This window comes from Pseudophryne corroboree, chromosome 8 (genome assembly GCF_028390025.1).
Source record: "Pseudophryne corroboree isolate aPseCor3 chromosome 8, aPseCor3.hap2, whole genome shotgun sequence".
Classification (NCBI taxonomy): Eukaryota; Metazoa; Chordata; class Amphibia; order Anura; family Myobatrachidae; genus Pseudophryne; species Pseudophryne corroboree.
In genome coordinates, this window is record NC_086451.1 from 80021668 (window position 1) to 80049551 (window position 27884).

The 27884-nt window shown below is 48.6% G+C and overlaps 1 protein-coding gene and 1 pseudogene across 3 annotated transcripts in view; one reads left to right on the forward strand and one right to left on the reverse strand.

The window, feature by feature from the left end:
* The window catches only part of RALGDS (ral guanine nucleotide dissociation stimulator), a 270581-nt gene that overhangs the window by 70743 nt on the left and 171954 nt on the right, over positions 1 to 27884 (forward strand). The window lies entirely within an intron of this gene.
* LOC134953046 (5S ribosomal RNA) lies at positions 17658 to 17775 on the reverse strand (annotated as a pseudogene).

Genomic DNA, 27884 nt, shown 5'->3' on the forward strand with positions numbered 1-27884 from the left:
CCTCTGTGTCGGCACTCGGCAGCCTGTCCATAATTGTATATACCACCTAACCGTGGTTTTTTTTTCTTTCTTTATACATACATACTAGTTACGAGTATACTATCTCTTTATCAACCAGTCTATATATTAGCATATTAGCAGCAGACACAGTACAGTGCGGTAGTTCACGGCTGTGGCTACCTCTGTGTCGGCACTCGGCAGCCCGTCCATAATTGTATATACCACCTAACCGTGGTTTTTTTTTCTTTCTTTATACATACATACTAGTTACGAGTATACTATCTCTTTATCAACCAGTCTATATATTAGCAGCAGACACAGTACAGTGCGGTAGTTCACGGCTGTGGCTACCTCTGTGTCGGCACTCGGCAGCCCGTCCATAATTGTATATACCACCTAACCGTGGTTTTTTTTTCTTTCTTTATACATACATACTAGTTACGAGTATACTATCTCTTTATCAACCAGTCTATATATTAGCAGCAGACACAGTACAGTGCGGTAGTTCACGGCTGTGGCTACCTCTGTGTCGGCACTCGGCAGCCCGTCCATAATTGTATATACCACCTAACCGTGGTTTTTTTTTCTTTCTTTATACATACATACTAGTTACGAGTATACTATCTCTTTATCAACCAGTCTATATATTAGCAGCAGACACAGTACAGTGCGGTAGTTCACGGCTGTGGCTACCTCTGTGTCGGCACTCGGCAGCCCGTCCATAATTGTATATACCACCTAACCGTGGTTTTTTTTTCTTTCTTTATACATACATACTAGTTACGAGTATACTATCTCTTTATCAACCAGTCTATATATTAGCAGCAGACACAGTACAGTGCGGTAGTTCACGGCTGTGGCTACCTCTGTGTCGGCACTCGGCAGCCCGTCCATAATTGTATATACCACCTAACCGTGGTTTTTTTTCTTTCTTTATACATACATACTAGTTACGAGTATACTATCTCTTTATCAACCAGTCTATATATTAGCAGCAGACACAGTACAGTGCGGTAGTTCACGGCTGTGGCTACCTCTGTGTCGGCACTCGGCAGCCCGTCCATAATTGTATATACCACCTAACCGTGGTTTTTTTTTCTTTCTTTATACATACATACTAGTTACGAGTATACTATCTCTTTATCAACCAGTCTATATATTAGCAGCAGACACAGTACAGTGCGGTAGTTCACGGCTGTGGCTACCTCTGTGTCGGCACTCGGCAGCCCGTCCATAATTGTATATACCACCTAACCGTGGTTTTTTTTTCTTTCTTTATACATACATACTAGTTACGAGTATACTATCTCTTTATCAACCAGTCTATATATTAGCAGCAGACACAGTACAGTGCGGTAGTTCACGGCTGTGGCTACCTCTGTGTCGGCACTCGGCAGCCCGTCCATAATTGTATATACCACCTAACCGTGGTTTTTTTTTCTTTCTTTATACATACATACTAGTTACGAGTATACTATCTCTTTATCAACCAGTCTATATATTAGCAGCAGACACAGTACAGTGCGGTAGTTCACGGCTGTGGCTACCTCTGTGTCGGCACTCGGCAGCCCGTCCATAATTGTATATACCACCTAACCGTGGTTTTTTTTTCTTTCTTTATACATACATACTAGTTACGAGTATACTATCTCTTTATCAACCAGTCTATATATTAGCAGCAGACACAGTACAGTGCGGTAGTTCACGGCTGTGGCTACCTCTGTGTCGGCACTCGGCAGCCCGTCCATAATTGTATACTAGTATCCAATCCATCCATCTCCATTGTTTACCTGAGGTGCCTTTTAGTTGTGCCTATTAAAATATGGAGAACAAAAATGTTGAGGTTCCAAAATTAGGGAAAGATCAAGATCCACTTCCACCTCGTGCTGAAGCTGCTGCCACTAGTCATGGCCGAGACGATGAAATGCCAGCAACGTCGTCTGCCAAGGCCGATGCCCAATGGCATAGTACAGAGCATGTCAAAACCAAAACACCAAATATCAGTAAAAAAAGGACTCCAAAACCTAAAATAAAATTGTCGGAGGAGAAGCGTAAACTTGCCAATATGCCATTTGCCACACGGAGTGGCAAGGAACGGCTGAGGCCCTGGCCTATGTTCATGGCTAGTGGTTCAGCTTCACATGAGGATGGAAGCACTCAGCCTCTCGCTAGAAAACTGAAAAGACTCAAGCTGGCAAAAGCACCGCAAAGAACTGTGCGTTCTTTGAAATCCCAAATCCACAAGGAGAGTCCAATTGTGTCGGTTGCGATGCCTGACCTTCCCAACACTGGACGTGAAGAGCATGCGCCTTCCACCATTTGCACGCCCCCTGCAAGTGCTGGAAGGAGCACCCGCAGTCCAGTTCCTGATAGTCAGATTGAAGATGTCAGTGTTGAAGTACACCAGGATGAGGAGGATATGGGTGTTGCTGGCGCTGGGGAGGAAATTGACCAGGAGGATTCTGATGGTGAGGTGGTTTGTTTAAGTCAGGCACCCGGGGAGACACCTGTTGTCCGTGGGAGGAATATGGCCGTTGACATGCCAGGTGAAAATACCAAAAAAATCAGCTCTTCGGTGTGGAGGTATTTCACCAGAAATGCGGACAACAGGTGTCAAGCCGTGTGTTCCCTTTGTCAAGCTGTAATAAGTAGGGGTAAGGACGTTAACCACCTCGGAACATCCTCCCTTATACGTCACCTGCAGCGCATTCATAATAAGTCAGTGACAAGTTCAAAAACTTTGGGTGACAGCGGAAGCAGTCCACTGACCAGTAAATCCCTTCCTCTTGTAACCAAGCTCACGCAAACCACCCCACCAACTCCCTCAGTGTCAATTTCCTCCTTCCCCAGGAATGCCAATAGTCCTGCAGGCCATGTCACTGGCAAGTCTGACGAGTCCTCTCCTGCCTGGGATTCCTCCGATGCATCCTTGCGTGTAACGCCTACTGCTGCTGGCGCTGCTGTTGTTGCCGCTGGGAGTCGATGGTCATCCCAGAGGGGAAGTCGTAAGCCCACTTGTACTACTTCCAGTAAGCAATTGACTGTTCAACAGTCCTTTGCGAGGAAGATGAAATATCACAGCAGTCATCCTACTGCAAAGCGGATAACTGAGTCCTTGACAACTATGTTGGTGTTAGACGTGCGTCCGGTATCCGCCGTTAGTTCACAGGGAACTAGACAATTTATTGAGGCAGTGTGCCCCCGTTACCAAATACCATCTAGGTTCCACTTCTCTAGGCAGGCGATACCGAGAATGTACACGGACGTCAGAAAAAGACTCACCAGTCTCCTAAAAAATGCAGTTGTACCCAATGTCCACTTAACCACGGACATGTGGACAAGTGGAGCAGGGCAGGGTCAGGACTATATGACTGTGACAGCCCACTGGGTAGATGTATGGACTCCCGCCGCAAGAACAGCAGCGGCGGCACCAGTAGCAGCATCTCGCAAACGCCAACTCTTTCCTAGGCAGGCTACGCTTTGTATCACCGCTTTCCAGAATACGCACACAGCTGAAAACCTCTTACGGCAACTGAGGAAGATCATCGCGGAATGGCTTACCCCAATTGGACTCTCCTGTGGATTTGTGGCATCGGACAACGCCAGCAATATTGTGTGTGCATTAAATATGGGCAAATTCCAGCACGTCCCATGTTTTGCACATACCTTGAATTTGGTGGTGCAGAATTTTTTAAAAAACGACAGGGGCGTGCAAGAGATGCTGTCGGTGGCCAGAAAAATTGCGGGACACTTTCGGCGTACAGGCACCACGTACAGAAGACTGGAGCACCACCAAAAACTACTGAACCTGCCCTGCCATCATCTGAAGCAAGAAGTGGTAACGAGGTGGAATTCAACCCTCTATATGCTTCAGAGGTTGGAGGAGCAGCAAAAGGCCATTCAAGCCTATACAATTGAGCACGATATAGGAGATGGAATGCACCTGTCTCAAGTGCAGTGGAGAATGATTTCAACGTTGTGCAAGGTTCTGATGCCCTTTGAACTTGCCACACGTGAAGTCAGTTCAGACACTGCCAGCCTGAGTCAGGTCATTCCCCTCATCAGGCTTTTGCAGAAGAAGCTGGAGGCATTGAAGAAGGAGCTAAAAGGGAGCGATTCCGCTAGGCATGTGGGACTTGTGGATGCAGCCCTTAATTCGCTTAACAAGGATTCACGGGTGGTCAATCTGTTGAAATCAGAGCACTACATTTTGGCCACCGTGCTCGATCCTAGATTTAAAGCCTACCTTGGATCTCTCTTTCCGGCAGACACAGGTCTGCTGGGGTTGAAAGACCTGCTGGTGACAAAATTGTCAAGTCAAGCGGAACGCGACCTGTCAACATCTCCTCCTTCACATTCTCCCGCAACTGGGGGTGCGAGGAAAAGGCTCAGAATTCCGAGCCCACCCGCTGGCGGTGATGCAGGGCAGTCTGGAGCGACTGCTGATGCTGACATCTGGTCCGGACTGAAGGACCTGACAACGATTACGGACATGTCGTCTACTGTCACTGCATATGATTCTCTCAACATTGATAGAATGGTGGAGGATTATATGAGTGACCGCATCCAAGTAGGCACGTCACACAGTCCGTACTTATACTGGCAGGAAAAAGAGGCAATTTGGAGGCCCTTGCACAAACTGGCTTTATTCTACCTAAGTTGCCCTCCCACAAGTGTGTACTCCGAAAGAGTGTTTAGTGCCGCCGCTCACCTTGTCAGCAATCGGCGTACGAGGTTACATCCAGAAAATGTGGAGAAGATGATGTTCATTAAAATGAATTATAATCAATTCCTCCGCGGAGACATTGACCAGCAGCAATTGCCTCCACAAAGTACACAGGGAGCTGAGATGGTGGATTCCAGTGGGGACGAATTGATAATCTGTGAGGAGGGGGATGTACACGGTGATATATCGGAGGGTGAAGATGAGGTGGACATCTTGCCTCTGTAGAGCCAGTTTGTGCAAGGAGAGATTAATTGCTTCTTTTTTGGGGGGGGTCCAAACCAACCCGTCATATCAGTCACAGTCGTGTGGCAGACCCTGTCACTGAAATGATGGGTTGGTTAAAGTGTGCATGTCCTGTTTTGTTTATACAACATAAGGGTGGGTGGGAGGGCCCAAGGACAATTCCATCTTGCACCTCTTTTTTCTTTTCTTTTTCTTTGCATCATGTGCTGATTGGGGAGGTTTTTTTTGGAAGGGACATCCTGCGTGACACTGCAGTGCCACTCCTAGATGGGCCCGGTGTTTGTGTCGGCCACTAGGGTCGCTAATCTTACTCACACAGTCAGCTACCTCATTGCGCCTCTTTTTTTCTTTGCGTCATGTGCTGTTTGGGGAGGGTTTTTTGGAAGGGACATCCTGCGTGACACTGCAGTGCCACTCCTAGATGGGCCCGGTGTTTGTGTCGGCCACTAGGGTCGCTAATCTTACTCACACAGCTACCTCATTGCGCCTCTTTTTTTCTTTGCGTCATGTGCTGTTTGGGGAGGGTTTTTTGGAAGGGACATCCTGCGTGACACTGCAGTGCCACTCCTAGATGGGCCCGGTGTTTGTGTCGGCCACTAGGGTCGCTAATCTTACTCACACAGCTACCTCATTGCGCCTCTTTTTTTCTTTGCGTCATGTGCTGTTTGGGGAGGGTTTTTTGGAAGGGCCATCCTGCGTGACACTGCAGTGCCACTCCTAGATGGGCCCGGTGTTTGTGTCGGCCACTAGGGTCGCTAATCTTACTCACACAGCTACCTCATTGCGCCTCTTTTTTTCTTTGCGTCATGTGCTGTTTGGGGAGGGTTTTTTGGAAGGGCCATCCTGCGTGACACTGCAGTGCCACTCCTAGATGGGCCCGGTGTTTGTGTCGGCCACTAGGGTCGCTAATCTTACTCACACAGCTACCTCATTGCGCCTCTTTTTTTCTTTGCGTCATGTGCTGTCTGGGGAGGGTTTTTTGGAAGGGACATCCTGCGTGACACTGCAGTGCCACTCCTAGATGGGCCCGGTGTTTGTGTCGGCCACTAGGGTCGCTTATCTTACTCACACAGCGACCTCGGTGCAAATTTTAGGACTAAAAATAATATTGTGAGGTGTGAGGTATTCAGAATAGACTGAAAATGAGTGTAAATTATGGTTTTTGAGGTTAATAATACTTTGGGATCAAAATGACCCCCAAATTCTATGATTTAAGCTGTTTTTTAGTGTTTTTTGAAAAAAACACCCGAATCCAAAACACACCCGAATCCGACAAAAAAAATTCGGTGAGGTTTTGCCAAAACGCGTTCGAACCCAAAACACGGCCGCGGAACCGAACCCAAAACCAAAACACAAAACCCGAAAAATTTCAGGCGCTCATCTCTAGTTACAACTATGCAACGGTATAGAATAAGGCACGCATTCCCAACCTCGGTCCTCAAGGCATACCAACAGTGCAGGTTTTAGTGATATCCAGGCTGCAGCACAGGTGACTTAATTAGTAGTTCAGTTATTTGATTTAACCATCTGTGCTGCAGCCTGGATATCACTAAAACCTGCACTGTTGGTGTGCCTTGAGGACCGTGGTTGGGAATGCCTGGAATAAGGACACGTCTTTCCACTGCAGGTTCATTAGATAATTGTGATTCCTGAGCATGTTCATCTTTCTTGGGATCGATATCTCATTGCAGTGTTCTATGAAAAGGTAATAAAGGGCAGAGGCTATGGCGACACTAATTGTGGGGGTGGGCGAGCGGCAGGTCATTTCCAGCTGAATGCTTTTGAGAGGCCTAATGAATGTAGCACAAAAGGAAAGGTGGTCTCGTATTTCCTAAAGCTTATTCCAGCACACACATGTTCAACAAAATAAGGCATAAATATGGTAACTGGTGTACAAAAGAAAAGCTATTATATGGTACAGATGAGCGGTTCAGTTTTGCTGAATACCTAACACACCCAAACGTTAGGGTTCCGAGTTGACCGAGTCCCAGCTTGGGTCATCTCGCCAAGTTCGGATCTCGGTTCTAAAAACCGAATCTTGCATGTTTTGGACTGCATGCAAGTCCCTCCCTTATGATTTCAGGGGCCACTTCACACTGGAAATGACTGGAAATTAATGTATAATACTGTAGCACGAGTCTACTACGTTATACCAGCGCTCGGGATCCCGGCGCCCAACATACCGGTGCCGGGATCCCGAACGCCGGAATGTCGACAGCGGGCGAGCGCACAAGAACCCCTTGCGAGCGCGCCACGCTGTTTATTCTCCCTGCAGGGGGGTCGTGGACCCCCCCAAGAGGGAGAATAGTTGTCAGTATGCCGGCTGTCGGGATTCCGGCGGCAGTATGCTGAGCGCCGTGATCCCGACAGCCGGCATATCACATGCCTTCCCTGTAGGACAATGGTTCTCAAACTCCGTGCCTAGGTATACTGGGGTGCCCCAGGACACTTGCTGGGGTGCCCTGAGTTTGTGGTCCAGGAACAATTCAAATTATTTACGGTCAATGTAATAGGCAAAACCAGCGCTGGTGGCTGCCAATCAGAACAGAAGCAAATTTTGTTCCTCACCACACAACTGACCCTAAGGATGACATATAAACACAATTTACTTAATTTAATATTTCTTTATAAATCTCTCAATAAGAAACTTTTGGCCTAGGGGTGCTGTGAAAATAATTCTGATACTCTAGGGCAGAGGTGGCCAAAAGGTAGATCGCAATCTACCGGTAGCTCGCGGAGCATCCGCCAGTAGATCGCAACAGTCTTAGCAGAAAATAACTGTAAGGAGCCTGCCGCTGCTGCTTCTCTTCATAGTTCTGTCGAAGTCGGAAAATATTACAGTACACACATCACGTACAAACTCCACACAGATGGCCTCCGTGCGCGTACTTGTTCTACTGTGCTTGCACATATCCGCAAGTTGCGTATGACCGCTCACATGGTCCTGCGTATTAGTGCGTGGTATGAGTAATTACGGTAGCATTTGTACTCGCATGGAAAAGCCACAAAGACGTATCACATATTTCTCTAACGTCCTAGTGGATGCTGGGGACTCCGTAAGGACCATGGGGAATAGACGGGCTCCGCAGGAGACTGGGCACTCTAAGAAAGAATTAGTACTACTAGTGTGCACTGGCTCCTCTCTCTATGCCCCTCCTCCAGACCTCAGTTAGAATCTGTGCCCGGAAGGAGCTGGGTGCATTTTAGTGAGCTCTCCTGAGCTTGCTATTAAGAAAGTATTTTAGTTAGGTTTTCTTATTTTCAGAGAGCTTCTGCTGGCAACAGACTCTCTGCTACGTGGGACTGAGGGGAGAGAAGCAAACTTAATAACTGCGGCTAGGTTGCGCTTCTTAGGCTACTGGACACCATTAGCTCCAGAGGGTTCGAACACAGGAACTTAACCTTGGTCGTCCGTTCCCGGAGCCGCGCCGCCGTCCCCCTCGCAGAGCCAGAAGACAGAAGCCGGCGGATGAAACAAGAAGACGTCAAAATCGGCGGCAGAAGACTCCTGTCTTCACATGAGGTAGCGCACAGCACTGCAGCTGTGCGCCATTGCGCCCACACTAACCCACACACTCCAGTCACTGTAGGGTGCAGGGCGCAGGGGGGGGCGCCCTGGGCAGCAATTGAGTACCTCCTGGCAAAAGCAGCATATATACAGCTGGGCACTGTATATATGCATGAGCCCCCGCCATTTTTTACTCCAAATCGCGGGACAGAAGCCCGCCGCTGAGGGGGCGGGGCTTCTTCCTCAGCACTCACCAGCGCCATTTTCTCTCCACAGCTCCGCTGAGAGGAAGCGCCCCAGGCTCTCCCCTGCAGACTCACGGTAGAAAGAGGGTAAAAAGAGAGGGGGGGGGCACATAAATTTAGCGCAATAATCATATAAACAGAAGCTACTGGGTAAACACTAAGTTACTGTGTGATTCCTGGGTCATATAGCGCTGGGGTGTGTGCTGGCATACTCTCTCTGTCTCTCCAAAAGGCCTTGTGGGGGTCCTGTCCTCATATAGAGCATTCCCTGTGTGTGTGGTGTGTCGGTACGCTTGTGTCGACATGTTTGACGAGGAGGGCTATGTGGAGGCAGAGCAGGTGCAGATGAATGAGGTGTACCCGCCGACGGCGCCGACACCTGATTGGATGGATATGTGGAAGGTGTTAAATTATAATGTAAACTCCTTGCATAAAAGGTTGGATAAAGCTGAAGCCTTGGGACAGTCGGGGTCTCAGCCCATGCCTGATCCTACAGCGCAGAGGCTGTCAGGGTCTCAGAAGCGCCCACTATCCCATATTGTTGACACAGATATCGACACTGATTCTGACTCCAGTGTCGATGGCGATGATGCAAAATTGCAGCCTAAAATGGCTAAAGCCATCCGCTACATGATTGTAGCTATGAAGGATGTATTGCACATATCAGAGGTAAACCCTGTCCCTGACAAGAGGGTTTATATGTATGGGGAGAAAAAGCAAGAGGTGACTTTTCCCCCTTCACATGAGTTAAATGAGTTATGTGAAAAAGCTTGGGATTCTCCTGATAGGAAAGTGCTGATTTCCAAAAGGTTACTTATGGCGTACCCTTTCCCGCCAACGGACAGGATGCGCTGGGAATCCTCCCCTAGGGTAGACAAAGCTCTGACACGCTTATCTAAGAAGATGGCCCTGCTGTCACAGGATACGGCCTCACTAAAGGATCCTGCGGATAGGAAGCAGGAAGGTATCCTGAAGTCTGTTTATACACATTCAGGTACCATACTGCGGCCGGCAATTGCGTCGGCCTGGATGTGTAGTGCTGTAGCAGCATGGACAGATACACTGTCTGAGGAACAGGATACCTTGGACAAGGATACTATTTTACTGACCCTGGGGCATATAAAAGACGCTGTCCTATATATGAGGGATGCCCAGAGGGACATTTGCCTACTGGGCTCTAGAATAAATGCAATGTCGATTTCTGCCAGAAGGGTCCTGTGGACTCGGCAATGGACAGGCGATGCCGACTCTAAAAAGCACATGGAGGTTTTACCCTACAAGGGTGAGGAATTGTTTGGGGACGGTCTCTCGGACCTAGTTTCCACAGCTACAGCTGGGAAGTCAAATTTTTTGCCATATATTCCCTCACAGCCTAAGAAAGCACCGTATTACCAAATGCAGTCCTTTCGATCACAAAGAGGCAAGAGAGTCCGAGGTGCGTCCGTTCTTGCCAGGGGCAGGGGTAGGGGAAAGAAGCTGCACCATACAGCTAGTTCCCAGGAACAGAAGTCCTCCCCGGCTTCCACTAAATCCACCGCATGACGCTGGGGCTCCACAGGTGGAGCCGGGAGCGGTGGGGGCGCGTCTCCGAAAATTCAACCACCAGTGGGTTCGCTCACAGGTGGATCCCTGGGCTATACAGATTGTGTCTCAGGGATACAAGCTGGAATTCGAAGTGATGCCCCCTCACCGTTACCTAAAATCAGCCCTGCCTGCTTCCCCCATAGAAAGGGAAGTAGTGTTAGCGGCAATTCACAAATTATATCTCCAGCAGGTGGTGGTACAGGTTCCCCTCCCTCAACAGGGAAGGGGTTACTATTCCACAATGTTTGTGGTTCCGAAACCGGACGGTTCGGTCAGACCCATATTGAATTTCAAATCCCTGAACATTTACCTGAAAAGGTTCAAGTTCAAGATGGAATCGCTCAGAGCGGTCATTGCAAGCCTGGAAGAGGGGGATTTTATGGTGTCTCTGGACATAAAGGATGCTTACCTGCATGTCCCCATTTATCCACCTCATCAGGAGTACCTCAGATTTGTGGTACAGGACTCTCATTACCAATTCCAGACGTTGCCGTTTGGTCTCTCCACTGCACCGAGAATATTTACCAAGGTAATGGCGGAAATGATGGTGCTCCTTCGAAAGCAGGGTGTCACAATTATCCCATACTTGGACGATCTCCTCATAAAGGCGAGGTCCAGAGAGCAGTTGCTGATCAGCGTAGCACACTCTCAGGAAGTGTTGCAACAGCACGGCTGGATTTTGAATATTCCAAAGTCGCAGCTGATCCCTACGACTCGTCTGCCCTTCCTGGGCATGATTCTGGACACGGACCAGAAAAAGGTGTTTCTCCCGGCGGAGAAGGCTCAGGAGCTCGTGACTCTGGTCAGAGAACTCTTAAAACCAAAACAGGTGTCGGTGCATCACTGCACGCGAGTCCTGGGAAAGATGGTGGCGTCCTACGATGCCATTCCCTTCGGCAGGTTCCATGCGAGGACCTTTCAGTGGGATCTGTTGGACAAGTGGTCCGGATCGCATCTTCAGATGCATCGTCTGATCACCCTATCCCCCAGGGCCAAGGTGTCTCTTCTGTGGTGGCTGCAGAGTGCTCACCTTCTCGAGGGCCGCAGGTTCGGCATACAGGACTGGGTCCTGGTGACCACGGATGCAAGCCTCCGAGGATGGGGAGCAGTCACTCAGGGAAGAAACTTCCAAGGGCTGTGGTCAATTCAGGAGGCTTGTCTGCACATCAATATCCTGGAACTAAGGGCCATATACAACACCCTGAGTCAAGCGGAGCCTCTGCTTCGCAACCAACCGGTGCTGATTCAGTCAGACAACAACACTGCAGTGGCCCATGTAAACCGCCAGGGCGGCACAAGAAGCAGGGTGGCAATGGCGCAAGCCACCAGGATTCTTTGTTGGGCGGAGAATCGCGTGCAAGCACTGTCAGCAGTGTTCATTCCGGGAGTGGACAACTGGGAAGCAGACTTCCTCAGCAGGCACGACCTCCACCCGGGAGAGTGGGGACTTCATCAAGAAGTCTTCACACAGATTACAAATCGATGGGAACTGCCATAGGTGGTCATGATGGCATCCCGCCTCAACAAAAAGCTACAAAGGTATTGCGCCAGGTCAAGAGACCCTCAGGCGATAGCTGTGGACGCACTAGTGACACCGTGGGTGTTCCTGTCAGTCTATGTGTTTCCTCCTCTTCCTCTCATACCCAAGGTGCTGAGAATCGTAAGAAAAAGAGGAGTGAGAACAATACTCATTGTTCTGGATTGGCCAAGAAGGACTTGGTACCCGGAACTGCAAGAAATGCTCACAGAGGACCCATGGCCTCTGCCTCTCAGACAGGATCTGTTGCAACAGGGGCCCTGTCTGTTCCAAGACTTACCGCGGCTGCATTTGACGGCATGGCGGTTGAACGCCGGATCCTAGCGGAGAAAGGCATTCCGGATGAAGTTATTCCTACGCTGATAAAGGCTAGGAAGGACGTGACAGCAAAACATTATCACCGTATATGGCGAAAATATGTTGCTTGGTGTGAGGCCAGGAAGGCCCCTACAGAGGAATTCCAGCTGGGCCGGTTCCTGCACTTCCTACAGTCAGGAGTGACTATGGGCTTAAAATTAGGGTCCATAAAGGTCCAGATTTCGGCCCTATCCATTTTCTTTCAAAAGGAACTGGCTTCGCTTCCTGAAGTTCAGACGTTTGTAAAGGGAATGCTGCATATTCAGCCCCCTTTTGTGCCACCAGTGGCACCTTGGGATCTTAACGTGGTGTTGAGTTTCCTGAAATCTCACTGGTTTGAGCCACTTAAGACCGTGGAGCTAAAGTATCTCACTTGGAAAGTGGTCATGCTATTGGTCTTAGCTTCGGCTGGGCGTGTGTCAGAATTGGCGGCTTTGTCATGTAAAAGCCCCTATCTGGTTTTCCATATGGACAGGGCAGAATTACGGACTCGTCCGCAATTTCTGCCGAAGGTGGTGTCATCTTTTCATTTGAACCAACCTATTGTGGTGCCTGCGGCTACTCGTGACTTGGAGGACTCCAAGTTGCTTGATGTAGTCAGGGCTTTGAAGATTTATGTAGCCAGGACGGCTGGAGTCAGGAAAACTGACTCGCTGTTTATCCTGTATGCATCCAACAAGCTGGGTGCTCCTGCTTCAAAGCAGACTATTGCTCGCTGGATCTGTAACACGATTCAGCAGGCTCATTCTGCGGCTGGTTTGCCGCATCCAAAATCAGTGAAAGCCCATTCCACAAGGAAAGTGGGCTCTTCTTGGGCGGCTGCCCGAGGGGTCTCGGCATTACAACTTTGCGGAGCAGCTACTTGGTCGGGTTCAAACACCTTTGCAAAGTTCTATAAGTTTGATACCCTGGCTGAGGAGGACCTGGTGTTTGCCCATTCGGTGCTGCAGAGTCATCCGCACTCTCCCGCCCATTTGGGAGCTTTGGTATAATCCCCATGGTCCTTACAGAGTCCCCAGCATCCACTAGGACGTTAGAGAAAATAAGATTTTACTCACCGGTAAATCTATTTCTCGTAGTCCGTAGTTGATGCTGGGCGCCCGTCCCAAGTGCGGACTTTCTGCAATACGTGTATATCGTTATTGCTTAATAAAAGGGTTATGTTATGTTGGCATCCATTGTTTGATGCTCTGTTGTTGTTCATACTGTTAACTGGGTATGTTATCACGAGCAGTGACGTGCGGTGAGGTCCGGGCCTGGGGAGGCACTGCAGCTAAACCCCCCCCCCGGAAAAAAAAAAAGTGCAGTCCCCCTACACCACTAAAACCAGCACTAGGCAGAACCAGCCAGGGGGGATAATGCCATAGCAGGGGAGACACTCAGTGTGGGGTCCCCCTGCCATGCCATTAAACACCCCCCAAACCAGTCAGCCCAGGGCTGGAATTCCTCGGAAAGTGGGGCCCCCAAAAAATCTAAATGGGGTCCCCCCTCCCGAGCAACAACCAGCACTGGGCTGATAGCCCAGTGCTATGCCCCGCACCCCTGGTGGCGGTGGGTGTGGGGTTCATTGTATGCTAATACTGTTCTTTACAGGTGGCCTACAGATCCCAGCAAGCCTGCCCCAGCATGCTGGCACTTGGAGAACCACAAGTGCCAGCATGCCCGGACATAAAGGGCCTGCTGGCACCTGTAGTCCACCTGCAAAGAATAGTAATATTGTTCTTTACAGGTGGCCTACAGGTCCCAGCAAGCCTGCCCCAGCATGCTGGCACTTGGAGAACCACAAGTGCCAGCATGCCCCATAAAGGGCCCGCTGGCACCTGTAGTCCACCTGTAAAGAAAATATTGGAAAAAAAACAAGACACATTCTTTAAAAAATCCTTTATTAAACTGGGTCTTCACCTGGGGGCGGCGGCCTTTAAGCTCTTTTGCATGGCCGCCGCCTTCAACAGGGAAAGGGATACTATTCCACAATGTTTGTGGTACCGAAACCGGACGGTTCGGTCAGACCCATATTGAATTTAAAGTCCCTGAACATTTATCTGAAAAGATTCAAGTTCAAAATGGAATCGCTCAGGGCGGTCATTGCAAGCCTGGAAGAGGGGGATTTTATGGTGTCTCTGGCTTACTTGCATGTCCCCATTTATCCACCTCATCAGGAGTACCTCAGATTTGTGGTACAGGACTGTCATTACCAATTCCAGACGTTGCCGTTTGGGTTCTCCACGGCACCGAGAATATTTACCAAGGTTATGGCAGAAATGATGGTGCTCCTTCGAAAGCAAGGAGTCACAATTATCCCATACTTGGACGATCTCCTCATAAAGGCGAGGTCCAGAGAGCAGTTGCTGATCAGCGTAGCACACTCTCAGGCAGTGTTGCAACAGCACGGCTGGATTCTGAATATCCCAAAGTCGCAGCTGATTCCTACGACGCATCTGCCCTTTCTGGGCATGATTCTGCACACGGACCAGAAGAAGGTGTTTCTCCCGGCGGAGAAGGCTCAAGAGCTCGTGACTCTAGTCAGAGACCTCTTGAAACCAAAACAGGTGTCGGTGCATCGCTGCACACGAGTCCTGGGAAAGATGGTGGCATCATACGAAGCCATTCCCTTCGGCAGGTTCCATGCGAGGATCTTTCAATGGGATCTGTTGGACAAGTGGTCCGGATCGCATCTTCAGATGCACCGGCTGATCACCCTGTCCCCCAGGGCCAGGGTGTCTCTTCTGTGGTGGCTGCAGAGTGCTCACCTTCTCGAGGGCCGCAGGTTCGGCATACAGGACTGGGTCCTGGTGACCACGGATGTGAGCCTCCGAGGATGGGGGGCAGTCACTCAGGGAAGAAACTTCCAAGGGTTGTGGTCAAGTCAGGAGGCTTGTCTGCACATAAATATCCTGGAGCTAAGGGCCATATACAACGCCCTGAGTCAAGCGGAGCCTCTGCTTCGCAACCAACCGGTGCTGATTCAGTCAGACAACATCACCGCAGTGGCTCATGTAAACCGCCAGGGCGGCACAAGAAGCAGAGTGGCGATGGCGGAAGCCACCAGGATTCTTCGTTGGGCGGAGAATCACGTGCAAGCACTGTCGGCAGTGTTCATTCCGGGAGTGGACAACTGGGAAGCAGACTTCCTCAGCAGACACGACCTCCACCCGGGAGAGTGGGGACTTCATTACGAAGTCTTCACTCAGATTACAAATCGATGGGAACTGCCACAGGTAGACATGATGGCGTCCCGTCTCAACAAAAAGCTACAAAGGTCTTGCGCCAGGTCAAGAGACCCTCAGGCGATAGCTGTGGACGCACTGGTAACACCGTGGGTGTTCCAGTCGGTCTATGTGTTTCCTCCTCTTCCTCTCATACCCAAGGTGCTGAGAATCGTAAGAAGAAGAGGAGTGAGAACAATACTCATTGTTCCGGATTGGCCAAGAAGGACTTGGTACCCGGAACTGCAAGAAATGCTTACAGAGGACCCGTGGCTTCTGCCTCTCAGACAGGACCTGTTGCAACAGGGGCCCTGTCTGTTTCAAGACTTACCGCGGCTGCGTTTGACGGCATGGCGGTTGAACGCAGGATCCTAGCGGAAAAAGGCATTCCGGAGGAGGTTATTCCTACGCTGATAAAGGCTAGGAAGGACGTGACAGCAAAACACTATCACCGTATATGGCGAAAATATGTTGCCTGGTGTGAGGCCAGGAAGGCCCCTACAGAGGAATTCCAGCTGGGCCGGTTCCTGCACTTCCTACAGTCTGGAGTGACTATGGGCTTGAAGTTGGGATCCATAAAGGTCCAGATTTCGGCCCTATCCATTTTCTTTCAAAAGAAACTGGCTTCTCTTCCTGAAGTTCAGACGTTTGTTAAGGGAGTGCTGCATATTCAGCCCCCTTTTGTGCCACCAGTGGCACCTTGGGATCTCAACGTGGTGTTGGGTTTCCTGAAATCCCACTGGTTTGAGCCACTTAAGACCGTGGAGCTGAAGTATCTCACGTGGAAAGTGGTCATGCTATTGGCCTTAGCTTCGGCTAGGCGTGTGTCAGAATTGGCGGCTTTGTCATGTAAAAGCCCCTATCTGGTTTTCCATATGGACAGGGCAGAATTACGGACTCGAATTTCTGCCAAAGGTGGTGTCATCTTTTCATTTGAACCAACCTATCGTGGTGCCTGCGGCTACTCGTGACTTGGTGGATTTGACAAAGAGAAAGGTGAAGAGAACCTCGTATCACTAGAGAGTCTATTCCGGGAAAGCTGAGAGGCAGAACTGTTGAACGGCACCTGAGCGCGGAGAGCAACAAGACCAAGGACGGTTGTCGCACCATTTTCTTTTTTCACCCCCACTGCATTTTCCTTTCTTTTCTCCTCCTTATTCTCCTTCTTTCCCCTAACGAAATTGATCTATCACAAGAGACTGCGTTTCGGGTTCTGCTGGTAATTTTGTTTTTGATCAGGACAATCTGTTTTGGTGAGGATCCCAGAGAAGTCGAGCAAGGATCTGGAATGGGTTCTGATGGCGAGAACGAATTTGCAGGATCTCAGGAGCAGCACATCGCTCTAGTAAAGGCTGGTATCAGTAAGTGCTCTGGTAGTCACAGAGCTCGGAGACAATGTGAGGGGTTATTGTCTGATGAATATTGTATTTGTAGATATTGCAAGAACATAGTCGAAGATGGGTGCATCCAGAGATGTCAGTCCAACATTAATATCGACATGGACCGACATCCGTTGAGTGATTACCACTCATTAGTGGGTAAGGTCTTAAACCAGACAGAATGTTGGGTGTGCTCACAAGTACCTCAAGGACAGAGTAAGTCGGGATTAGTGCCATATCCTTTAACGTTAGATGAGGTACTCGAATTACGGGGTGGGAGACCGGTGGACAAGAAATTCAATATATCTAGGCCCCCTAGCTTGAAGCTCCACCAGTACAACGTAGATAGGTCCCTGTTGTGTTTTAATATTTAATGGTAAAAGATGGTTCCCGTATAGTACCGGAGCCAAGAAAGAAAGAAAGACTGTGTCTTTTCTGGGGCACACTTTTGTTGAAAATGTAATGATGTGTTCTGTTTAAAATATAACTTTTATTGTCAACCTTCTTAAAATAATAGCTATGAGGCAAAAAGAGAAAAGAGAAAAAGAGAAATTCTAACAATTAAAGATAACATTATTAATCCAAATAAACATCACATGATGTAATTTCAGTTTGGTATAATAGCTCTGTGAATGAAAATATGTATGTGTCTCCAATAATGAAAATTGTGTAAATCTTATCTGTTTGTATGAAGTCTTCTTCCTGAAATTGTAACAGTATAACATATAGTAAGAATACACCAGGAAGAAAAATCTACAGTATGATATGTACCAGGCTCCACCCTAATTCCTGACTAAATCAGGATTTGCAAAAAGAAGGGGAAAGCTAGAGGATCGTGATTCCAAGTCCTGTGTCCTAGGTTTGGATAAAAATACCTGCAGTACCCGGTATTCCCTGGTGGTCTCCCAACCAGGTACTGACCTGGCCCACAGTGCTTGGCTTCCAAGATCAGACGAGGTTGGGCATACTCAGTATGGTTTGACCGCAGGTAGATATATCACACCTGATGACACCAGGAACTTTGTATCCTAGACTCTGAGAGAATTCCCAAATTTTCTTGTAGAAGTCCAAAGTTTCTTGTGATGTTATAAATGCTCCCGAATCTAGAAAAACAGTGATGTCTGGTATTCTCTGATAGTCTCCCAGACCTGAAACTGATGAGGTCTACTTGGTCTCGGCTTCAAAAGAGATCTGTTGAAGTGCCGCCTCTTTTCTGTAGTAAACCTTGGGTAGATGAATCACATGTAATAATAGCTGGAAGTCCTATAGAAACCAAGGCAATCGAGGGCTCTGATGTCGAGGTATCAGATGGGGCTCCCCAGGTTTGTAGAAGTCCTGAAGGAGTGATGGTGTGGCCCTACTGTGAAATAGGTATACTGTCGCTAATACTATTGCGTCCCACTGCCCCCACCTGCGTCGCATCCCGCCAAACGCACCTCCACCGCATCCCGCCACCACCGATGCCCGCACATCCGCTGCACCCACACAGTGATGACAGCGGATCCAGTGACGGATCCGCTGGCCAATCACTGTGGCCTCACTGACAGGGGTGTGCTTTCATTGAAAGCACGTCCCTGTATGAAAGCGGCACCTCTAATGGTGCCGCTTTCCTATGTATTTTCAATGGGCTTTTACTGCCCATTGCCTGGACTTGCCCGCGCCCACCCCCACTCCCACACCTTTCCCATTGACAACGGGAGGCACCACGATCGGTGCCTCCCAAACCCATTTACAGAGTAATAATGATTAGATTAATATAAAGGAGATACTTATGACACAGAATATGTGTCATAAGTATCTTCTTTGTATTATTTCAATCATTAATAACAGGGGAGGCCCTGCCTCCCCTGACTACACGTCCCTGTTACAGCCTTATTCCAAAATGGAATAAATTAATTTTTTCCCTCAAAATTCCACACACAATACCACATAATGACAACGTGAAAAAAGTTTATTTTGATATTTTTGCAAATTTATAAAATATAAAAAACTAAGAAATCACATGTACATAAGTAGGTATGTAGATAGGTTCTTCTGTCGCTCCACCAGACTCTCGCACTTGCTTCAATGTTCAGCAGAGTGGGAGATTGTAGACTGCATTTGGAAACCTCCATTCAGAAATCCTTCATTTGCACCTGCATTACCTCTTTAAGGACCTGATCATAGATGTACACAATCTCCTATATAATAGCCCTATTCTGTGACCTTGTGATTCATTTGCTAACGCTGGGCGGAGTTACAACACTGGGCGGAGTTAGTCAAATGAGTCACAGAGATCTGGCCAAATCTACAGGAGACTAGGAGCAGAAGCAGATAGCATGGGCATTGGGCATGGCACAGGCAGGGGTGCAGACCTCCCAGCTTTCTGCAGGAGCTTTATCCAGGCAGAAGGAGGGAAACACACTCGGCGAAAAGGGGGCGTGGCTTCACGGGAGGGCCCTGTTTTCGTCAGTGAGGGAGCATGCCCAGCGCTCTGTGAGCTGCTGGCATGCTCCCAGGGGCTGATTATGAGTCCGGGGGGCCCAGGGCACTTGTGACAGGGGAGCCCTATCTCATTGCTGTGCCTGCTGTGGGTTAGGGGCGTGGCCTAATCGGGACCCGCGTGGCCACGCCCCCTCATGCAAATTTCGCTTTTTATTTTTATTTTTTTGATGGGATTTTGGCCCCTCAGCTAGGGCTAAATCCAGAGGAGGTGGTCGCTCCCCCCTACACACCCGCACAGGGAGAAGAAAGCAGGGAGGCTGCTGCCTCCCTGCAACACCACAGACCTGCCAATATGCAGCAGCGTGTGCTGACTGTAGCACAAATGCTGCCGCTGTTGCTGGCAGGACGGGGGGGGGGAGCTTCTGAGCTGGAACAGAGCTACTCCAGCCGGGGGGCCCCCTAAAACTGTGGGGCCAACGGTACGTATCCCCTGCCCCCCCCCACCTTAATCCGGCTCTGCTGCTGGAACCCCCCCATTAATCCGTACCCCCTGATGCCCCCTCTCCCTCTGTCTCCACTATTCACCGCTGCTCTGCTAAGCAGAACAGCGAGTACAGGAGCTTTCCAACTGCCCCCCCCCCCCCCCCCCACCGCCGGACACTGCGACCCGCGGGTGGGACAGCGGGACAGACCCCAAAAAATGGGACTGTCCCGCGAAAATCGGGACATTTGGGAGGTATGGGGGTGTGTGAGGGGTATGTCATACAGACAGACGGGCACCGGCTCACTGTGTGCTTGACCCCCCACATCGGCATACTCAGCAGGGTCTCTCTGGTGCGGAGGAGCGTCACTTTCTGGCACACTCCACGCTTCTTAGCTGCAGTTTAGTGGGGCACCTGCCGCTGTGCAGGTTCCGTACTGCCTCTGTTATCTCCAGCCCCAGCAACCCCACCGCTAGCTGCAGCACTGCCACCCGCAGTGAGGTGCACCCAGCTCCTTCACACACTTTAGCTGGCGGGTAGCGCTACAGAAATCCGAGCTGCTTGCAGGCTCTGACCCACTCCTCCCTCCAGCCGCAGCGTCTCCTGGGAGCTAACCAGTCACTCCCAGTCTCCCCTTACCACAGTGCCCGGAAGCCGTGAGGTCCGCGCCACGTGCATGCTATGACCCCCTCCTCCCTCCAGCCGCAGCATCTCCTGGGGGCTAACCAGTCATTTCCAGTCTCACCTTACCACAGTGCCCGGCCGCTGCGCGAGGTCTGCGGTGTGTGACTGAGGAGGGGGGGAGGGATGCGGACGGGCAGAGGAAGCAGGAATCCAGCCTGAGAGAGTCAGCCATGCCAAGTCTCCAGCAGCAGCAGATCCCAACAGGTTGGAGTGGAACAGCAGCAGCCAGCAGCAGTGACTCCGGTAAGACACATCTGTCTGTCACCACTGTTTTGTCCCTAATACCAATCTCTCCCGTGCCCTGTGTTCTGTCATGTCCCTGTCACCCCTGGCCTTGCCCTGCCACCCTTATCCTGGCCCTTTCACCCTTATCCTGGCCCTGTCACCCTTATCCTGTCCCTATCATTTCTGTCCTGGCCCCGTCACCCCTGTCCTGGCCCCGTCACCCCTGTCCTGGCACCGTCACCCCTGTTCTGACCCTGTCACCCCTGTCCTGGCCCCGTCAACCCTGTACTGACCCTGTCACCCCTGTCCTGGCCCTGTTACTGCATACCCTCCAACTACCTTTTATGGCATATACAGTACCCGCAGCGCCTCCAGACCTCTCCCCAATGCACCACACCTCCGCACCTTCCCCTCCACCACATGCGGCACTCCACCCCTCCCCCACATGCTGTGCTTCCAGACCCCCTACACCACCCGTGGCTCCCACTCCTCCACCCCTTCACCACCCACAGCACTTCCAGGCCCCTTCCACCATTCACCCCCCTTATATGTCTCCCCCCACACCTGCCCCCCTCCACCCGCAGCATCTGCAGACACCCTCCTCCATCAGCGGTCCCCCCCTCACCCACCCCTCCCCCACCAATGGCACCCCCGCACCTGCCCCTCCACCACCTGCAGCACCTCCGGACCTCCTTTCCCATCCGCCGCAACACCCGTACCTGCCCCTACCCTACCCATGGTGCCTGCGGTCCCCTACCCCACCCCCGGCACTCCCGTCCCTTCCCATCCCACAGCACCTCCGGAACCCTTCATCCATCCACAACATCCCCACACCTGCCCCTCTCCCACCCGTGGCACCCCTGCCCCTCCCCCACCTTCAGTGCCTCCGGACCCCTCCCCCATCTGCATCCCCCACTCCTCTGCCCCTCCCCCACGCGCAGCACCTCCCGAACCTTCCCCATCCGGGCCCCACCCCCACTTCTGCCTCCCCTCCACCCGCAGCATCTACAGACACCATCCGCAGTCCCCGCTACATTCTGTACATCGTGCCCTGCAGGTGCTGTTCACGCCGTCGCAAGGGGCTGCGCCTCCTTCACCATCGCACGCCCTTTCATTGTGCAATATTTAACCACTAACAAAGGAATGCAGGTAATACTCCATATAATACAAATATTAAACCCCAGAAAGGCATGCAAGGGTTAAGGGGGCGTAGCCCCTTGCGACGGTGTGAAGAGCGCCCGTAGGGCGCGATGAAGCACCTAGTGTTTATATATGGAGTTGAGTGATTTTTTTTGCCACTGCACATGTGTCGCGATCAGCGGCTGCAGTTCCGACCTTAGTGCAGGGGGGAACCACTTAGCATGTATAAACATACATGCTATCATGTATGTAATATATGTGCTGGTTGGTTCCCCCGGGGAGTATCTGGCGCTGTGCGGCACCAGAGAATCAGCATATGGTTTCACACACTCCTAAGCCCACCCACAGACTCCTGTGAAAAAAGCCAATGGGAGTCTTGGGGTGGGCTTAGAAGGAGCGTTTGAAGCCGTATACTTAATCCGGGGAGGGGGAGATGTTAAGCGGTTTCACCCTGACTATTTGGCCTGGTCGTACGGCGATGATCGCAGAGTGGATTCATTCAAAAATTGATTGACAGTCAGGGGGCATTTGTGTGAGGTAACGTTGGAGTGGTGGCAAAAATGCAGTCGTGACGTGACTATTTTGGGAGGGTATTTGAGGCTGCGACTGCGATTTCATTACACAATTGTAATGTTTTGTTTTTTTACTTTCACATCCTCAGCACACCGAGGTCAAGGATGCCATTTTTCTGTCTGCTGATGTAACTGGTTGTGTTATTGTGTATATCTGGCGTGACCCTTACTATACATTGTGTGTCTGTCGCCACATCTTTCCCGTGTGTAGTGGAACGGATGCTAAGTTCTCCCTGTAGTGATAAGGTCAAGAGCTGTTCCTGAGTTATTTATCAGCTCTGCATCCTTTCCTGGTCCTTTTTCCTACACAAAGTTAACTAAAAACAAAAAAAAACACTTTGACATTTGTTGATCATCTGGGCAGAATATTTCATAAATCTGCGTATTTTGCAGAAGTACTAAGTGACAGGCAAAACACTTATTGGTCGCAGAGAAAAGCATTATGGGAAACAGATTATCTGACCGAATCCTGTTATATCATATGTCATGTGTTTGTCATCCATTAAATCCATCCACTATTCATTTATACATACAGTTTTGAGCAAAAGCAAATGGGAAAGTATGGGGCAACCTGCATTAGATGAGGTCAGAAGAGAAAATGGATGTGGTGTGACACAGATTTATGGGGTAGATGAATAACCTGGAGATATGGGGGGAAGTGGTATCAGCACACCTTATGTGCACGGATACCGCTTCCCCCCATGTATTATGTGCCCCCATATTTTATGCACCTCTGTCATTATCAGCACTGCTAGCTTTAAGATAGCTCACCGATGTGTGGGGCAATGTATGAACAGTCAGTGGCACTGACCGCTCCTACACCTGCAGCTATCAATTTCACCAGCTGCAGGTGTCGTTGCCTATTTACCACACCAGCTCTGCCCCTGGCTGTGGTGGGTGCCAGCTCCAGGCTGCATGTGAGATCTCGTGATAGTAGCGAGATCTCGCGCATGCCCAGTGAGCTGGCCAGAAGGCGAGACACGGCACATCAGCACTAAGCTGATGCACTGTGTGCTCTGGCGTGACGGTCTGGCGGGGTTTTCTAGTTCTCACTCCCCCGCTCTGGCAGACAAGATACTAATACATGTTATCTGTGTACCTTCTGTCTTCGCCTTGATAACGATACGTGCCGCTATAGTAAATTTAACCGTGTTTGGAAAAATGACACTTAGTAGCAAATTGGTTCGTACTTTGGGGGTCATTCCGAGTTGTTCGCTCGTTGCCGATTTTCGCTATATTGCGATTAGTCGCTTACTGCACATGCGCAAGGTTCGCAGAGCGCATGCGCTTAGTTATTTTACACAAAAGTTAGGTATTTTACTCACGGCATAACGAAGCTTTTTCATCGTTCTGGTGATCGTACTGTGATTGACAGGAAGTGGGTGTTTCTGGCCGGAAACTTGCCGTTTTCTGGGCGTGTGCGAAAAAACGCTGGCGTTTCTGGGAAAAACGCGGGAGTGTCTGAAGAAACGGGGGAGTGTCTGGGCGAACGCTGGGTGTGTTTGTGACGTCAAGCCAGGAACGAAACTGACTGAACTGATCACAATGGCTGAGTAAGTCTCGAGCTACTCAGAAACTGCTAAGAAATTTCTATTCGCAATTCTGCTAATCTTTCGTTCACAATTCTGCTAAGCTAAGATACACTCCCAGAGGGCGGCGGCCTAGCGTGTGCAATGCTGCTAAAAGCAGCTAGCGAGCGAACAACTCGGAATGAGGGCCTTTATCTCTCTCCACTTTATTTCTCTACAAGTTTTGATAAATCTCTCCCTATATCACTAAACAGAAAAGAGGGTTACAAAATGGCTGCATTACTGAGGAGAGAGCATGGAGTTATGATTGTTAATTGATGTATAATGTACAGTTGTACTCATAAGTTTACATACCCTAGCAGAATTTGTGATTTTCTGGCCATTTGTCAGAGAATATGAATGATAACTCACAAACTTTTCTTTCACTCATGGTTAGTGGTTGGGTGAAGCCATTTATTGTCAAACAACTGTGTTTACTCTTTTTAAATCTTAATGACAACAGAAACTACCCAAATTACCCTGATCAAAAGTTTACATACCCTGGAGATTTTGGCCTGATAACATGCACACAAGTTGACACAAACGGGTTTGAATGGCTACTAAAGGTAACCATCCTCACCTGTGATCTGTTTGCTTGTAATCAGTGTGTGTGTATAAAAGGTCAGTGAGTTTCTGGACTCCTGAAAGACCCTTGCATCTTTCATCCAGTGCTGCACTGACGTGTCTGGATTCTGAGTCATGGGGAAAGCAAAAGAATTGTTAAAGGATCTGTGGGAAAAGGTAATTGAACTGTATAAAACAGGAAAGGGATCTAAAAAGATATCCAAGCAATTGAGAATGCCAATCAGCAGTGTTCAAACTCTAAGAAGTGGAAAATGAGGGATTCTGTGGAAACCAAATCACGGTCAGGTAGACCAACAAAAATTTCAGCCACAACTGCCAGGAAAATTGTTCGGGATGCAAAGAAAAATCCACAAATAACTATAGCTGAAATACAAGGACTCTGAAAAAAAGTGGTGTGGTTGTTTCAAGATGCACATAAGGAGGCATTTGAAGAAAAATGGGCTGCATGGTCGAGTCGCCAGAAGAAAGCCATTACTACGCAAATGCCACAAAGCATCCCGCTTACAATACTCCAAACAGCACAGAGACAATCCTCAAAACTTCCGGAGCAAAGTCATTTGGAGTGATGAGACCAAAATTGAACTTTTTGGCCACAACCATAAACGCTACATTTGGAGAGGAGTCAACAAGGCCTATGATGAAAGGTACACCATTCCTACTGTGAAACACGGAGGTGGATCGTTGATGTTTTGGGGATGTGTGAGCTACAAAGGCACTGGAAACTTGGTCAAAATTGATGGCAAGATGAATGCAGCATGTTATCATAAAATACTCGAAGAAAATTTGCACTCATCAGCCCGGAAGCTGCGCATGGGACGTACTTGGACGTACCAACATAACAATGATCCAAAACACAAGGCCAAGTCAACCTGTCATTGGCTACAGCAGAATAAAGTGAAGGTTCTGGAGTGGCCATCTCAGTCTCCTGACCTCAATATCATTGAGCCACTCTGGGGAGATCTCAAATGTGCAGTTCATGCAAGACAGCCCAAGAATTTACAGGAACTGGAGGCTTTTTGCCAAGAAGAATGGACAGCTTTACCATCTGAGAAAATAAATAGCCTCATCCACAACTACCACAAAAGACTTCAAGCTGTCATTGATGTTAAAGGGGGCAATACACGGTATTAAGAACTGGGGTATGTAAACTTTTGATCAGGGTCATTTGGGTAGTTTCTGTTGTCATTATGATTTAAAAAGAGTAAACACAGTTGTATGACAATAAATGGCTTCACCCAACCACTAACCATGAGTGAAAGAAACGTTTGTGAGTTATCATTCATATTCTCTGACAAATGGCCAGAAAATCACAAATTCTGCTAGGGTATGTAAACTTATGAGCACAACTGCATATCACTGAAAAGAGAGTATGGGTCAGGGATGGCCATCGATCATCAATCAATGGTTTTCCTTCAATGACAGAGCAAGTGGCAATTTTTTTTTCTTTTCAATTAGCTCAGTGCAGGGAACAGAACGTAGCCCTATCTTCAGCTGTGTCGCTAAGCGTATCCAATTCCCACAGCAGCTATGTCCATTGATGGGTGCAAACCATCGATGGTTCACTTTAGATGATTCCATGCCAACAATGTTAATCACAGATGGCATCATCGATGGTAAACCCATCTATGGCATCCCTAATGGGAGTTAGCATTGATTAAGGCTATATATCACTAAGAGAAGATGATGACAATATGGCTATATTGCTGAAGAGAACATGAAGCTGGTTATTACTGAGAGTTTAGTATTTCACAGAGAAGGGAAGCTAATGACAAAGTGCCTGCATTATGTTATTAAGCTCAGTCTTACTTTGGTGAAAGTTATATGAGTTTAAAGAAACTTATGACAAGAGGTGATCTATGACAGGAAATTAGATGTCTCGAATGAAAAGAATACTACAAAAGAAAAGTAGTAAAGCAACTATAAAATTACGCACAGGAAAGCCAGTAATAGCAATTGATATGGATCAGTAAACACAATAAAGGACTCTGAGCAATGATTGATAATATGATCTTCTGTGGTAATCTCTATGCCTAAAATATTTGTGAATCCTCTACAAAATTTACTGTGTGACTTGTGGTTGCCTCTCCCAAAGCAGGCCTTCTAGCCAGTTGTATGAGGTAACAACGAGTGGCTTATCTGGTATGTGGAGAATCTTCTGCATGACATGTCCTCAAGGTAATAGGATTGTCACCACCTCCTGGGCGTGCAGTGATGTCAATGCATAGGCAAGGTATTGGCTGTAGGGGTCTGGAACTGAAAGCAGGACAGTGCAATGACGCAGTGAATATATTTAGCACTCGCCTGTGGGGTTACCAAATACTTTGGAAAGGCAATTAGACAGTTCAGTCATTTATGAGGCGGTAGCTGTAATTAGCATTATGGGAAGAAGGTCATAGCCAAGTCTTACAGCATAGATATTTCTTCTTTTCAGCCAAATATATTCATACAAACTTAAGTAGGGTGTGTTCAGCATACTGTGCATAGTAAGGTGCAAGCTACAGTATGGTGTGATATATATATATATATATATATATATAATAAAAACAATTTCCCAAGTGCGCTGAATAAAAACGTATCTACAGTGATTCTTCCAGTGTTGTTCCCGTAGGTATGAATTGTATACTGGAGAAGGTTTGTGACTGGGAACCTGTAACGGACACCCCTCACCAAACAGTCACCCAAACAAGAGGCCCAAGGCCAATTAGTAAAAAATTAATTTAATAGAATACATTTGAACAGATGGAATTTTTACACATAGTTCATCATGTAATGTTCACAAAAAATGTGTTGTTGTTTTTTTAATTAATGTCAGCAAAAGACAACCAATGTGTTTGTTAAATAGTCTATACTCTAGATACTCCCTCACCTTTTTCAAGGTGCGAGCTCGAGAGGGAGTATCTTCACAAACTAGGTTGGAAACTTCTGACTGACGAACCCAACGCATTTCATCTTATCGACTTCATCAGGGGTAACAAATATAAATGACAGGTTTACTTGTCATTGATGGATTTATATGTGAAGAATCACAACCTTAGATATACAAAATAATAATAAAATCTCTTATATTAGCTCCTGATGGGAGCTTATCCTTGATGGAAATTTCTACAGGCTGCCTTAAAGATAATTATGAAAAACTCCTTTATGGAGCTCCTTGTGGGAACTATTGATTGAAGTTCCTTTTAAGGATACTGGCAGTCATATGTCCATGTTTTTGGCAAGCTGCCTAGATTGGATATCCAGATCTTGTAATCAAGATTGTTTCCGATTCAGGTGTTGGCCCGTATAAAGTATAATTCAAAAAGTATATAGCTGATTTGACAATCGCAACGCAATGTAACTTCCACAGTAAAGCTCACAGAAAAGATCCTGGAAGGTTTTGGCTGTGTGTGGAAGTGACACACAACCTTCCAGGATCTTTT